Genomic DNA, 6,000 nt, shown 5'->3' with positions numbered 1-6,000 from the left:
TATTAGAATTTATTTGTGATATTTATTTCATGTAGGATATGCAAAATTACTGTAAGCATTTGCATTGTAGGTTTATATATATAAACATAGCAAGGAGTTCAGACCACTGAGTTATTTTATAGGTATTTCAGTGCTGAATGGGTCCATTCTCCCCACTCATGGGCAGGAGTTCCAGGGCAGATGAATTTTGCTGTGAAAACAAAGAAAAATTGCTATTTACACAAAGATCACTGGTGACTTTGTTGTTGCTTTCAGTTTGGCTTGGCCAGTGCTTCAACAAATCAGGTGGATTGTTGAGATCAGGGGTAGCTCTGATAACTAAGAGTTACTCAGAGGAGTGTGGGATTTGCATGGCAGAGAAGTAAAGTTGTGCTAGAATTAAGCATTTATCCCCAGGTCCACATTACACAGAAGACCCCAAATCAGCAGAAAACAGCTAAGTTCAGACTGAAGAAGACTCTCTGTGTCTCTGTCACTCTCTGTGGTACCTGTGTTTGAGCTGAGACTGAATTTACTGCTACAGAAGTGCAAATCACACACAATATACAACCTGGTAAATCAGAATGAGGGGAAAGAAGACAGCAGGCTTCTGCCAACTCAGAGCTCAAGCCTGGAATTAGCACAAGCATGCAGATTAACTGTTGTCTTCTAGGCTCTCTCTGATGCTTAGTTAAGTACCAGCTTAAGCTTTTCATTGAAGCAGAATTTGATGTCATGACAAATCCCTCAATTATTAAGCATTTTAGGGCATAAAAGCTGACATTGTATGTAACTGCCAAAATGTTCTCATAGGTTTAGAGAAAAAACCCTCCATGGGCCCTGAGCAGTGAACAGCCCTGTGAACATTGCTTATAAGCCCAGCTGGCCACAGCTCTCTGTAGAGAGGTCTTGCTCTTCAGCATGATTTCTGCCCTCAAGAGAACGGAATTCCTTTGAAAGCTTTGCAGTAGTGGCTTTTTTTTTGTAGTTGGGAGTTGACATCAGAGGAGGAGTCCTGGGGAGGGAATCAAAGATCAAGTTAATTAATAACAATTTAAAATTTAGATAGGACAGGACTGTCAGAGTGCCTTTTTTTTTTATTCATTTAGTCTAATGGTTTGGATATTAGGAAAAATCTCTTCATTGACAGGGTTGTCAAGCACTGTAACAGGCTGCCCTGGGAAGTGGTGGAGTCACCATCCCTGGGTGTATTTAAGTGTAGATGTGGCACTGAGGGACATGGTTTGGTGGTGGCCTTTGCAGTGCCATGTGAATGGCTTGACTGGATGATCCTAGAGGTCTTTTTCAACCTAAATTTCTCTGACTCCAGTAGGAGATATCCTCTTGCAAGTACCTGAGTCCATTGCCAGGGAATCACCTTCTTCATACCCTGTAGAAGAGCTTGGGTCTTGTAAGCTAGCCTGCTTCCTATGTTGGCCTGTTTCCTATGTTTCCCCAGTTTCTCCAGTTGTAAAAGGCAGTCTCAGTTTCACTCAGCTGTGACTTCTCTTCCCACAAATTACTTCAGTGCATGCCTCTCTCCTTGTGTGGAACCATGCTGCTGCTTTTTGTGTATTTTATATATCTGCCAAATCAGGCTTAGGCTGAAGTCATGTGTGGGCTGGGACCAGTGTTCTTGGTGTTTCCCAAGGGTTTGAAGAACCAAGAGGCAGAAGATAACAAGTGCCTGCTTGTGTTTCTTCTCTGAGGTACCAGGGCCCAAGCCTTGTCTCTGGTTCTGAAAGAGAGGATGCTGCTTATGGGCAAGGCTGTCTGGGGCTCATGCTGTCTTCTACCTCTCCTGCCTCAAGGTCTTTTTCCTCCTTTCCATTTCCATGAGAAGCAGCAAACACTGATCCTGGATTTGGAGTTGCCACACAAAATGAAAAGAGGCTGAAGCTCTTCTGTGAGTGCCCTGTGATTCTTATTCTGTTTTCACAACTTCCCTGCCTTGACCAGGTGGGGTGAGGCTGGCACCCCCTTGCAAGCATCAGGGATGATTAAAAGCAAAGTTGTTTTTGATGGAAGGCCCTGTGTGAGTCAGAAGGCACAGCATGTCGTGAGAAGCTCTCTGGCTGACCCAAGGGGAGCAAGGTTATCCTGCAGCTCTCAGTTATTGGACACACTTGGTGGTTTTTATTTGCACTAAGTTTTCTGCAACCTCGTCTCCTAAAGCTTGGGCACTCAGGCCAAGCAAGTGATGCCAAGCTGAAAATGTGTTAGAATTGTGGTATAATTTATGGACACATACATACATACCCATGCTCTCCCTCATTCATTTTTCTCTTTTGTACATTTCTGATGTCTGCTTTGAGTCATCCATTGCCAACCAGCACATCGTGGGGCTGAGTCAAATATTGCATTTCTGTGACATTTCAATACCTTTAATTTGCCATGTCCAAAGGCAGGCCTTGGGGAACTCTCTAGCAAGAGTTGTATTCAAAGAACTAGAACATTGTGTGGTACTTATACCTGTATTTATTTATTGCCACATGGTGGAAGGGGAAAAAGCTTCGTGACCTTTCCAAGGCTCTGGGGCTGTTGCCACTCTAGTGTTCTGCTGTACCAAATATGTTCTCTGGCTACCATCTGTAGTTAAATTTCAAACCAATTCCCTGGCAGCAGTCCTCATTGGGTTAGAAGAATCTAAGCTAACAAGTGTCATCTGAGCTTTTAGATCAATACTGTTTATTACTATTTTTTATAATGGAGAAACAATTGCAGCCATCTTTTGGAAAAGAACTTTGTCATGGGTGCATTCATGCTCAAAACATCTCATATCACTAACCCATGAGGCATGTTTCAGCAGAAAAATTTCAGTGAGAATCACAAAAATAAGAGTACAGCAGTGAAAACAGAATGACACACTTGTGCTATAGCAGCAATTCTATGGTCCCTTAAAAAAGGGGGGTGTTATAGTAACCAGTGATGGATGATTGAGTGTACAGATCTTGTCATGGAAACATTCTCTGTGTATGTACAATGCACAGAGATAAATGCCAGAAATGGTTCCACTGCTCTTGTGTGATGTGGATAAAGGCTCTTAACAGGCAGCTTCAGCTGGAGTAGTTGCTAGAATGCCTTAAATTTCTATTCTTCCTTCTACTTAGCACCAGGACTCGTGCAATGGCAATGGTTATGATACACAGAGGTGGAATTGATGTGGGCAGAGTAGGAAAGCACTGGCCAGTGCATAACTCCCAAAGGCTGGGATGAGTTTCTAGTGCAGGTTTGCAGGTGTTTTAATTCCTCCCCTTTGTCTGGGTGATGTCCTGCTGCTAGCCTAAATTACTCCAGTTAGGAGCAGTCAGGTTTCCCTTCAGGCCTTCACTCCTCAATATGGAACACTGCTGATTTAACCTGTGCAGTGCTCAGGATGGAAGCAGAGTTGCAAGGAAGAGGAGCTCACACTTTACATTCATGGTGCACACAGCCTGGTCCTGGGTGCATGTGGGTTTTGTCATGACCCTTCTCCCAAGCCTTCCCTAACTTATTGCATGTAAAATCACTTGCACCATTTAAATTATAAAAATTTATATCCAGACAGTAAATTATACTGGAAAGACTGACAATATTTTGTGAAAACCAATCTGGATCGTGAGAAAACTTGTGTTTTTCTTCTATATCAATGGCCTGAGTATCCTTGAGCTAGTGAGCCTCCTGGCTGTGTCCAGATCCTAAATCTGTGCCTCAGACCATTTCCTTTGCTGATGTAAACAGCCCATTTTTTTCTCTTGGAATGTTTGCTTTGGAGGCCACAAATGTCTTTTTCTTCTGGTTAGGCAATCTGGGAAAAGAGGAAGGTTTTACCTGCAGTGACAAAATACTCATGTAACTTCATAAGCACAGAAATTGTTTTAGAACTATTTTTGCTCATGGCACTAGTGCCTTGAAGTACATGTTTCTATTTTTGTCCTCCATAAGAAGGAGGAAAACTATCCTAAGTTGTATTTTAGTATTCACAGATATGCACCTAAATGTTCTTTTTTGTGTTTTTTTTTTTTAAATGACAAAATTCAACTCAGTGATTTATGAAGTTAAGAACTGCATAGAAGACAGCATTTTAATGCTTCCCTGATGTAGAATGGAACTTCCCTCTCTCAGAAAAAATTAACATTTGTTTCTGAGTGGTTAGGATAGAATTTACTCAAGATATAGCAAGTACTGCTTATTTCAGTGCGGGTTTTCAATGAATAGTGTCTTTCCATCCTGTTGTTGGGAAGAGTATTAACATAGCCATGCTTCCTCTTTAGTTTTTTTTTTTGTTCCTGCCAAAGAGTGTAATTGAACTGCTATTGCAAGCACAGATTAATAGGAATGTATTCACCTGAGTGCTTGAAATTCTCTACCTCTCATAGCTGCTATAACTGCTTGAACTGTTACTGCACACAGTAGAGAAAAAAACCTGAATCCACGTGAGAGTCTAAATCCCATTTCTATAGACAGCGAAAGGATTTAGGATTTAATGCTTATTAGCTTCCTGTAAAATCCTCATTGCTAAAAAGTGGGCATAAGTACCCGAGAAGTGCTGTGTGAATAGCCCTTTGCATTGGTCAAATAATGATTTCATTTTGGTTTGGGATTTTTTTAATTTATTTTTTCTCACCAAAATAAAAAGCCAACAACTGCAATTTGTTAGACATGAAAGGTTATCCTTGAACTCTCTCAAATCCTCCTGCTGGAGCTCTTCTGCTTGGCTTGGAATTCCTAAATAACAATGATTTAGTGTGGTGGTTCTGGTGTTTATCAAGGAGATAAACTACTTGGAAGCAGGAGCTGCTCACTGAAATAGCCAGAATTATTTGTATATGGTGGAATCCAAATGTGAGAAGGTTTTGTTCCCCCTCTACTCAACTGTGTTGTAAAGTGAGGGTTGAGAAAACCAGCCAGGAGGTAAGAATGATGATTTGTAAGTACTGCTGGTATTTTGGATGATTTCTCACAGAAGTGAGTAAACCATCCTGAGACTAAACTACTCTTCATATCCTCCTTATTTACCCCTTGTTTCCCCCCAGATTTGGGAAAATCTGACTTCACTGTGTATACAGACTCTGGAGAGTTATTTATGAATGTGAGAAAAATTGCAGTCTCTATGGCATATTTTGTCAAAAAATAAGAAAAGAAGTTGAGGATTTTCCCTGTTCTCATTCAGCCTCTCTGGATTGTGACACTGAACCCTTCCCTTTACATAAGCCAGGCCTGGTTTGGGTGATGTGTTGCTTTGGGAGGTTTCCAAGGCTGGTGCCAGCAGTCTCTCCAGGAACCTGGTGGAGTTAGATGAGTGCTTTGTTAAACCATAGATTTTAAAGCAGGGGAATGTTTGAAAACTGTCATGGTATCCCACATTACACAGCCCAGAACTCCTCACCACATCTCTCCTGCAGCAGAGAGAATTATTTTTCCCTATTAACACTGAAGTCCAACAGTTTGTGTCTGAAACACAGCACATCTTTCTGGGACACATGGGATTGCCTCAGTAAATCCATTCCACTTTCTAGGCTGCTGCAACATTTTTAGCTGTGGTTGTTGAAACAGGGTTCAGCATCTGACTTCATAAGGTGCTGGCAAGCTCCTTATCAAATCACAGTCTTTGAGAGCAGCAGGCAGTCCCTTTGCTCAGGGATGCTGAGATGGTCTGAGCTGAACAGCATCCCTCTGTGAGGGCACCACTGCATGGGGTCCACAGCCAGTGCAGGCTGATGGTGTCAGAGCAATTCTGGTCAAACACTCTCTGATTAAAACAGCCCAAGCTATACAGCTGACAAATCAATATATTGAGATCTGAAGTGCACTCACAAGGGGTTTTTTAACATTTAAAAACAAAACAAAACAAAAACCAAAAAAAACAATAACAAAAAATCTCAACAGTTCCAATGAAATTCCTTCCCCCTGGATCTTTTCATCAGCAAAAATGTTTCTGCAAACCTCAGGGACGGTTTTATTGTTATCAAAATAATTGGGCCTTACTTCTCCCATCTCATCCTAGCAGAGACAAGGACAGCAGGACAGTGGCATCAATCT

Source organism: Cyanistes caeruleus, chromosome 6 (assembly GCF_971803275.1).
Source record: "Cyanistes caeruleus chromosome 6, bCyaCae1.hap1.1, whole genome shotgun sequence".
Taxonomy (NCBI): domain Eukaryota; kingdom Metazoa; phylum Chordata; class Aves; order Passeriformes; family Paridae; genus Cyanistes; species Cyanistes caeruleus.
This window is presented reverse-complemented; position numbering follows the sequence as displayed.